Source organism: Ovis canadensis, chromosome 14, assembly GCF_042477335.2.
Source record: "Ovis canadensis isolate MfBH-ARS-UI-01 breed Bighorn chromosome 14, ARS-UI_OviCan_v2, whole genome shotgun sequence".
Taxonomy (NCBI): domain Eukaryota; kingdom Metazoa; phylum Chordata; class Mammalia; order Artiodactyla; family Bovidae; genus Ovis; species Ovis canadensis.
This window is the reverse complement of record NC_091258.1, coordinates 40,016,902-40,027,480: the sequence shown is the minus strand read 5'-3', so window position 1 is coordinate 40,027,480 and position 10,579 is coordinate 40,016,902.

Sequence of the window (10,579 nt, the reverse complement as noted above, 5' to 3'; positions counted from 1 at the left end):
CCACAGCCACCACCATGCTATCTTCAGGTCTGAACTGCTTTCCTCCTTTCTTCAGGTGGCCATGCGCATACCTGAATGATAGGACCTAAGATACATGTTCTCGCTGCAGTAGGACATAGATAGAACTTGTCTAGGTAAAAGGAGTCCTCCAAGAAAAGCTAAAATGCGTGGTTCAAGCCAGACTTCCAACTGGTAATAACATATTTCTACTACTTCCGTACCAGAAACTCACAAGGAAGAATTTCTAAAACCTGTTTTCTAGAGGTTGCTATCTCTCTCTGAGCATTGTTGCTGTTGTTCAGTAGCTAAGCCGTATCCGTCTCCTTGCAACCCCATGGACTGCAGCATGCCAGGCTTCTCTGTCCTTCACTATCTCCCAGAGTTTGCTCAAATTCATATCCATCGAGTCACTGAGGCTATCTAACCTTCTTATCCTCTGCCACCCTCTTCTCCTTTTGCCTTCAATTTTTCCCAGCATCAGGGTCTTTTCTAATGAGTTGGCTCTTTGCATCAGGTGGCCAAAGTATTGGCACTTCAGCTTCAGCATCCAGTCCTTCCCATGTATATTCAGGATTGATTTCCTTTAGGATTGACTGGTTTGATCTCCTTGCTGTTCAAAGGACTCTCAAGCGTCTTCTCTATCACCACAGCCTAAAATCATTGATTCTTTGGCGCTCAGCATTCTTTATGGTCTGACTCTCAGATCTGTACACGACTACTGGGGTAACCATAGTTTTGACTATACTGACCTTTGTTGGCAAAATGATGTCTCTGCTTTTTAATACTCTATCTAGGTTTTCCACAGTTTTCCTTCCAAAGAGCAAATATCTTCTAATTTCATGGCTGTAGTCACTGTCTGCAGTGATTTTGGAACCCAAGAAAATAAAATCTGTCACTGCTTCTGCTTTTGGCCTTTTATTTGCCATGAAGTGATGGGACTGGATGCCATGATCTTTGTTTTTTGAATGTTGAGTTTTAAGCCAGCATTTTCACTCTCTTCTTTCAGCCTTATCAAGTATATGTCAAGACAATTTCCTATCTCTATGAAGAGAGAATTCCTAGAGCATTTTCCTATAATTCCTTTCATGAATGAAGGGAACAGGTTTGAGTTGCACTCTTTATCTTCTTTACATTTTACTTATCTCATATTCTGATAGATGATATAAGGAAGGGACTTCAAGCAAGGTCCCTGTCATTATGTTCATGACAGAATTATTAAAACAACCACAAGAACACAGTTATACAAACATAACTCATAGACTTCCTTAGCCTTTGCTCATGCGGCTAAATTAGCCACACAAATCAGTTTTCAAAGCCTTCAGAGACACCTCCCTATAATTTCACAAATTCTATGCAAAATGTCGGCATCACTAAGGAAAATGCCAACGATCTCCTACTGAAACAATTTGGGCAAATAATTGAATGCCAGCTTATGAAAATAATTTAGACAGAAAATGGATTCAAGTAAACAAACATTTAACAACTTAACCAGTGACCAACTGATCATTTTACCCAGCAATTCATAGAAAATTCTGAATTTGTGTAAAGTTCATTATTCCTCTACAAACAATTGTTCACCATAGTTTCACAGAAATATTCAAAAGATAAACAGTGCGCATTATCATCTGAAAGGCACAAGATAGTTCTCTGTTTTTCACTGCAATAAAGGAAACTAATACTTCATTCATTTTATTTTTCTGGGCTTTGTTGTTCTTTTTTGACAAAGTGCATTGAGTTGAATTTTTTAAGCCAGAGACCTACATTCAACTCCATATTAGTTACTCAATGTTTGACCCTGAGCAAACTGCTTAATTTCTCAAATTTCCACATCTGTACAGTGGGAATGCCTACAAAGTTGACTTACAAAGAAGTTTGCCTAGAGATCTAAATAAGCAAATACCTATTAAAGATGCTCAGCAAATGATGAGTCTCTCCTGCACTTCAGATCTTGTGCCAGGCATGGAAAATCTACAAAGATATTTAGGGATTGTCACTACCTTTAAATAGCTGAGTTTAGTAAGAGACTGTACTCAACCAATTAATTTTTATTATTATCAAGTAACATTATTGAGACCACAATGTGAAGGTTGAATAGGCTGCTATTCAACCACATCTGCCCCTTTCATCATTAGGTTCTTTTTTGCCCCAGTCAGTATCCAAAACAGAGGCCATTATCCTTGATTGACAAATCCATGCCATCCTCGGCAAGTTCACTCACCCTAATATACGTTCACTTGAATACGTGTTCTTTCTTAGTTAGGAAACAGGGAACTAAAGGAACTAACTAAACAGTAACATTTGTGTGAATAGAGATTATATTTTGTTAAACATTTTATTGTTAAAATATAATAGGTGTTTCAATAAATCCTGGTTGCATAAGTGTATATCTGCTTTGTTCCCAATGCTCTACTAGAGGAAGCTGACTGTATGCTTTCTTAGTTAATCCTACATACTACCCTGATACTGAAACAGAAATGCTAGTTTGTGTGGAGAAAACTGAGGTTCAGAAATGTTTATTAATTTGCCAACATCCAAGGAAATCCACCCTGAAGCTGAATCAACCCTTCAACGCTGAAGCTGAAGCTCCTACACTGGAAAAGACCCTGATGCTGGAAAAGATTGAGGACAGGATGAGAAGGGGGTTATAGAGGATGAGATGGTTGGATGGCATCACCAACTCCATGAACATGAGTTTAAGGAAACTCCAGGCAATAGTGAAGGACAGGGACAAGGACATGGCATGCTGCAGTCCATGGGGTCACAAAGAGACACAACTTAGTGATGTAACAATGAACACTGCGTACATTAAGAGACTGAGGTGGCATCTCTGTCAGATCTAGATAACTCCAAACTTCCTGTCTCATCTACTGTAGCATCCTCTCCTCCTGCGTGAGGCTGGGTTAATCACACGATTAAAAGATAGATAGTGCATTAGTAAAATTCTTTATGACTTTCTGCCCAGAAAATAATGCTAATTGACTAAGCATCCCCAATTAAGAGATGTAGTACTTATAATAACTAACCTCCATCATCATCAAGACTTTCAACTTTTATACAGTTCCTTAAAGTTTACAATTACTTTGCACATTTAATTTAGAAATATCAACTGACTTGCGCAGTGTCACATGATTATAAATGATAGGGCCAGATTTCTTCGTGGTTCTGAAGCCCGTCCATGAAATAATCCCTTATTCCCTAGAAAGTGCTAGCAGTGTTGAAGAGGGAGGTACCTTGGCTGCAAATTGCTTGAGAGTTTTCTTACAAACCGAAGGAAGGACTTTCTCTGAATTGTCCTCCTCTATTCGATTCCACTCAGCCCAGTGACACAAGTGAGCAAGACAGTATCTTGTGTTGGCACTGAAGGCTGGCAATGCGTCTGGAAACAGCTGTGAATACTGTAGAGTTTACTTCCTCGACACTTGATTGAACAGAGTGCTTCGCCAGCAAGTGTATTCTATATTCTCTCTTGATACCAACAAACATCTCAAAGGAACCATAAAACATTAATTCTGAAAAATGTTTAGGAGACATATGTAGTCTTTCCTCACCATGTTGCAGATGAAGAGTCTGAAACACAGAACTGACTTTTCCAAGGAAAAGTCAAGATTAAGACAAAATGAAAGGAAAAGTCAAGATTAAAAACAAAGTTTCTTTCCTTCCTCCCTCTTTTGCCTCTCTTCTACAATAATTAGTTGAGCATCTGTCAAATCAATCTAGGAATCAAAGGATACAAATTATTTTCCTATATCGTGTGTGTGTGTGTGTGTGTGTGTGTGTGTGTGTGTGTGTTCCAAACAGGGTCCTTGCCACTGAAGACACAAAGCTGATACTCTAGGAATTCACTATTACTGGAGAAACAAAGTTGTAAGCAAATAATCACTCAAAAAAAGCAGTTATAAGTGTCACAGTTGTGATATTTTCAGGAGAGAATATTGCTCCTGTGAGCCAGATCAGCTTGTTGATGCCCTCTGTTCCTTAATCTACAGCTTGTTTCCTCCCCATGGGTTGATTCTTATCGCCTTGACAATTGCAAACCTCCTGGGAGACCAGAGTGGATGACATGGTAACCTAGAGCGGACCTCAGGGACCAGCCACCATAGCCGTAACTATGACACTTTCCTTCCATTAACCCCCACTGAGTACTAAAGATGGAACATTTTGGTTTACAATTCCCTAAACACCTCTTGAGTTTTAGCTTGCCTCAAGAAGGACCACACATCAGAATTACACTTTTCCTAGCTTCAATGCCTTATACTCTGGTTATGATCCAGGGCATCCAGGTTTCAAACCTGTATTTTAAATGTACTGTTTCAAATATTCGGGAAGTTCTATTTGATTATTTTTTAACTTGGTGGAAAAGATTAAACAGAAATGGCTTTCCACTTAAGAAGAAGCTTAAGTAATTAAGCTTTTAATTACTTATGTAATTATTAATAAATAATTCTATGACATTATAGAAGTATAGAAGCTGGATTCTAATTAGTATAACTGGTGGGTACTCAACTTTTGTTTGGAAGAAGGCTTATTTGCCCACATCATCCAACATTTAGAGTTGATACAGGCCACTAGTGTCCATTTTTGCATTTAGTAAATGGTTAAGGCAAAGGGATTAAAGGTTTAACAAACATGTTCTTCCCTCCTCAAAATAACAAATCCATGATATTGAAAAGTATATAGAGAGAAATTTTAAAAAGAGCAGTTATACCTAATTAGGCTAGCTTGTAGCCAATATTTTTAAAAAGTAATGGACATAGTAGCACAATAACAATCACAAAACTCATTAAATATGCACAAAATATAATTAATATGTATCCACCTGAAACAGTCTTAACATCTAACTGCTGTGTACAATCGGGCCAATTATTTCCATGAGGAATAAGATTCTGTCAAGTTTCCAATACTGACATTTGTAATCACACGCTAACTCTGGTTTCCTAAATACTCAACATACTAAAGATTTATGCCATAGCTAACAATAGTCTCTTAGGCTCAGGAATAGTTTTTTGGTTTAAATCATAAAAACTTTTCAAGTCTGAGAGAAAGACAAACAAACAAAAAGTATGTTGGTGATTTTTGTATTCTAATCCTTATTTGCCATGTACTAATAATCCTTTTCGGAGAAGGCAATGGCATCCCACTCCAGCACTCTTGCCTGGAAAATCCCATGGACAGAGGAGCCTGGTGGGCCGCAGTCCATGGGGTCGCTAAGAGTTGGACACGACTGAGCGAGTTCACTTTCACATTTCACTTTCATGCATTGGAGAAGGAAATGGCAACCCACTCCAGTGTTCCTGCCTGGAGAATCCCAGAGACAGAGGAGCCTGGTGGGCTGCTGTCTATCAGGTCACACAGAGTCAGACACAATTGAAGCAACTTAGCAGCAAGCAAATAGTTATATTCCATTGCCGGAATAATAGTATAGATGCAAACAACTGGACCTGACATGATAGAAGAAAAATTAAAGAACTGATGTGAAGGAAGTCAGGAAAACATAAGAGGTGGCATTTGAGGACTGAATAGGAGTATTTTAGGTGCCTGTGTCAGGGAGAACAGGAAGAAGGGAATCCTAGGGGGGTTAAAGATCCACCTGTTGTCCAACTGTAAGTGAAAAGGAGAGCAGAGTGAAGGGACAGAGCTCACAGTATTCCTATCCCTGCATATTGGCACCTATATACAATTATTCATCAGGTTAGATGATACTTAAACTGTTCCTATCTGTGGTTAAGATGACTGGCCTCTTCCAAAGTGGAAAAGATTTTCTGCTTTTCCCTTTCCTGTTCTCCATTATACCTCACCTTTCATGCAGCTCCTCCCTCTCAACAGAAGCCCCCAAGTTGCTTCTACAGTACTTGTTATGCAGGAAGCTGAATGATGAAAAGCTATTCAAACAGCATAACACGAACTAACTATTCCAAGCGTATCTATTGACTGAAGAGATTTGCATTATGAACTAAGTCAGCGCAAAAAGACAATGGTAAATAGCAGCAAAAACAAAGAAATAGATTATTTAAATAAAGAAAAGGCGTTAACACCACCGTGTATCCATTTCTCCTCAGCTGAAATTTATCCTGGAGGAACTAATATGAACTAATATGAAAATATGACTTTCATGGTTTAAAGGAAATCCAGTGGAATGGAATGCTAATTCTGTTTCTCCAACAGAAAAATGAGAGAAGCATTCAGTTGAATGCATCCAGTTTCTGCGGTACACTCACTGTAAAAAGTCTGGAGATATAAAGAAGACACAGTCATTGCTTTCAAGGATATAACAGTCCTTCAAAGGACACAGATAAGTCATTGCAATGCAAATTTGGGGAAGTGCACAAAGGATGGATACACAAAATGTCATGGGAGGATGGAAAAGAAAGGAATCCTCCTACCGTATTTGGTTGATGTCGCATGGGGGAGGGAAGATAATTAAACATAAAAACTTAAGAGGTTACATTCAAGTCAGAAGATTAATAAATGGGAGTGTTGATGGGGGCTGCAGATGATCTGGGAGAGGACGGGACCTTCCAGGAGGAGGGAATGATGTACAGCGTTTCAAGAATATGAAAGACTGACCACAGTGATTATTTCTGTATAGAAAGGAAAAGAAGTATCCATGCGGCCTGATAGAAAGAAGTTACAGGGGAGTAGTGACAGGAGTCTAAGCTGAAACTACTTCATAGAGCCAGTTTGTGAAGAGCCTGCATGCCACACTAAGAAAGTTACAACATATCTGATGCTTTAAGTTATTAGATCTGCTTTTCAAGAAGAAAATTGAGGACAGGTGAGACAAGGGATTTTAGTTAGAGAGACTTGCAGGAACTTATTTCAATAATTTGAGGTGGGAGATGCTGTAACCGAAAACAGAATTTATATTGACTCGGGTAACTTTTATAATTTAGTCATAAAATAACTAAAGAACACTTACTGATGGCAAAGTGCTAAGCCCTTTCTCCTAGCCTAAAGCTCTTTTCTTTTCAAGCAAAAGCAGTAAAGAACTCCACAGGGATTTTGCTTCTAGGAGTCCCAAAAATCTCAACATATTCTCAAGACCCTGAACACTGCCTGGCAAAAAACAGGTATTTAATACTGTGTAGGACTGGAAAAAGTCAATTTTCATTCAAATTCCAAATAAAGGCAATGCCAAAGAATGCTCAAACTACTGCACAATTGCACTCATCTCACATGCCAGTAAAGTAATGCTCAAAATTCTCCAAGCCAGGCTTCAGCAATACGTGAACTGTGAACTCCCTGATGTTCAAGCTGGTTTTAGAAAAAGCAGAGGAACCAGAGATCAAATTGCCAACATCCGCTGGATCATCAAAAAAGCAAGAGAGTTCCAGAAAAACATCTATTTCTGCTTTATTGACTATGCCAAAGCCTTTGACTGTGTGGATCACAATAAACTATGGAAAATTCTGAAAGAGATGGGAATACCAGAGCACCTAACCTGCCTCTTGAGAAATCTGTATGCAGGTCAGGAAGTAACAGTTAGAACTGGACATGGAACAACAGACTGGTTCCAGATAGGAAAAGGAGTACATCAAGGCTGTATATTGTCACCCTGCTTATTTAACTTATAAGAGTACATCACGAGAAACATTGGACTGGAAGAAACACAAGCTGGAATCAAGACTGCCAGGAGAAATATCAATAACCCCAGATATGCAGATGACACCACCCTTATGGCAGAAAGTGAAGAGGAACTAAAAAGCTTCTTGATGAAAGTGAAAGTGGAGAGTGAAAAAGTTGGCTTAAAGCTCAACATTCAGAAAACGAAGATCATGGCATCTGGTCCCATCACTTCATGGGAAATAGATGGGGAAACAGTGGAAGCAGTGTCAGACTTTATTTTGGGGGGGCTCCCAAATCACTGCAGATGGTGACTGCAGCCATGAAATTAAAAGATGCTTACTCCTTGGAAGAAAAGTTATGACCAACCTAGATAGCATATTCAAAAGCACAGACATTACTTTGCTGACTAAGGTCTGTCTAGTCAAGGCTATGGTTTTTCCTGTGGTCATGTATGGATGTGAGAGTTGGACTGTGAAGAAGGCTAAGCGCTGAAGAATTGATGCTTTTGAACTGTTGTGTTGGAGAAGACTCTTGAGAGTCCCTTGGACTGCAAGGAGATCCAACTAGTCCATTCTGAAGGAGATCAACCCTGGGATTTCTTTGGAAGGAATGATGATAAAGCTGAAACTCCAGTACTTTGGCCACCTCATGTGAAGAGTTGACTCACTGGAAAAGACTCTAATGCTGGGAGGGATTGGGGCAGGAGGAGAAGGGGACGACTGAGGACGAGATGGCTGGATGGCATCATGGACTCGATGGACTCCAGGAGTTGGTGATGAACAGGGAGGCCTGGCATGCTGCGATTCATGGGGTCGCAAAGAGTCGGACACGACTGAGCGACTGAACTGAACTGAACTGAACTGGGAGCATGAATGAATGAGTGTGTGAATGAAACAAAATCTTACTTTTCACCTAACCTAGACCAGTTTCCCTAGGAACTAGACTTTGAGCAGAGATTGGAGGGCATGATATTCAGGGAAGAAGTCTCAGGAACAACACTTGTAAGGAAATGAGAGAAGCAAGCCTGGGTAGAGGAAGAAGATAAACCACAGAGAAGCCTCAGCCAGCCCTAGAGGATGTGCTGCATGGCTCCTCAGAGTTATCTTGCTCTTTTGAACCCTATGTCAACTAGTCATTGGATAAGGACCACATCCTTGGGTATATTTCCAGAGAGGGATTCAGCTCTGAACTGTTGCTGGCAGCCAACTTCCCCATCTAGAGAAATGCACTGTGTGTGCTCAGTTGCTTCAGTTGTGTCTGACTCTTTGAGACCGCATGGACTGTAGCCCACCAGGCTCCTCTGCCCATGGGGGTTCTCCAGGCAAGAATACTGGAGTGGGTTGCTGTGTCTTCCTGCAGACACGGGATCTTCCCAACCCAGGAATCAAACCCGCATCTCTTCTGTCTCCTGCATTAGCAGGCAGGTTCTTTACCATTAGTGCCACTGCCTCATTCTAAAGGAGGAGGTGGGTCTGTGTTGTACTGTAGCTTCTACTACCTCCCAATGAATAAAGGAGATGACAAATGATTGGCCGGAATTGATGGCAGGAAGGAGGCACAAGAAAGCAAAATCCCAGTTCTTCTAGTTTAGGTCCCAGAGCAATATAAGGTGTTTGTACAGGCTACAGGCTTCCCAGGTGGCACAGTGGTAAAGAATCCTCCTGCCAATGAAGGAAATGCAGGAGACCCAAGTTCAATCCCTGGATCAGGAAGATCCCCGGGAGGAGGAAATAACAACCCACTCCAGTATTCTTGCCTGGAAAATCCCATGGACAGAGGAGACTAGCAGGCAGACTACAGTCCATGGGATCACAAAGAGTCAGACATGACTAAGCACACACTCATGCGTGCACATGCAGGCTACAGCCCTGCACTTACCACATTCTGTTTGCACACTCTCCACTCCCCACCCCACCACCCCCAAATCTCTACAGGAATTAATATCCTAGTGTAGAAACTGAACAAGACAGTAATGCTTGTCTCACAATAATTCCCAAGGATTAAGCAAGATAATAAAGGTATTTTGGCCACCTCATGCAAAGAGTTGACTCATTGGAAAAGACTCTGATGCTGGGAGGGATTGGGGGCAGGAGGAGAAGGGGACGACAGAGGATGAGATGGCTGGATGGCATCACCGACTCGATGGACGTGAGTCTGAGTGAACTCCGGGAGTTGGTGATGGACAGGGAGGCCTGGCGTGCTGCAATTCATGGGGTCGCAAAGAGTCGGACACGACTGAGCGACTGAACTGAACTGAAGCAAGATAATATATTTCATGGTGCATGACACATAGTAAACACTCACTAAATGATTAAATGTCAGAGTTGTTTTGGAATGCTTGAATGACAGGACTGATTTCCTCCCTTTTTTTTTTTCCAGTTCATCTCCAGTAAGTTATTTTAGGGAATTAAAATTTCCAAGTCTCAAATATCTGAAGTTCAAAATTTCTTGAAGTTCGGGGACTTTCTTCTATAAAGTCAAATCCCAAAGTTTTCTACAGCATGGACATGAAATAAATACAAATTCATGGTTACAAAGAAAGGGTTAATTCCCCTGATGAGCGGGGCTCTCCTCTTCAATCACGTCAAAAGAGTGAGAGGACATCAGAGCACTTCTCAGACCTCTGAGTTTAAAGAAGTTGCTTCATCTCTCAGAACTCAAGTTGTTTCACCAATGGTAGGTCTTTCCTCAAAAGGTTGATTTGAAGAGTACATGAAAGAACACCCAAAATAAAGGGCCAAGTGAACTGTCAAGGGGGCACTGGCTATTTAAGGGCTTCAGACTCTAAACAATAACTTCCTTTTTTGCTCTTGGTCTCTGTTTAGTTTCCAAGAGACCTGGACTGAGTTGCAAAAGTTAATTATTCTTCTCATTGAGCTATATGAGATTATATCCCCAGAGATTCCAAATCAAACCAACAAAATACCATGAAATATCTCTACCTTATTATAAAGAGGGGGATTTTTATAAGCTATGAATAAAAGTACATAAATATTAATAGACATGATATATACAA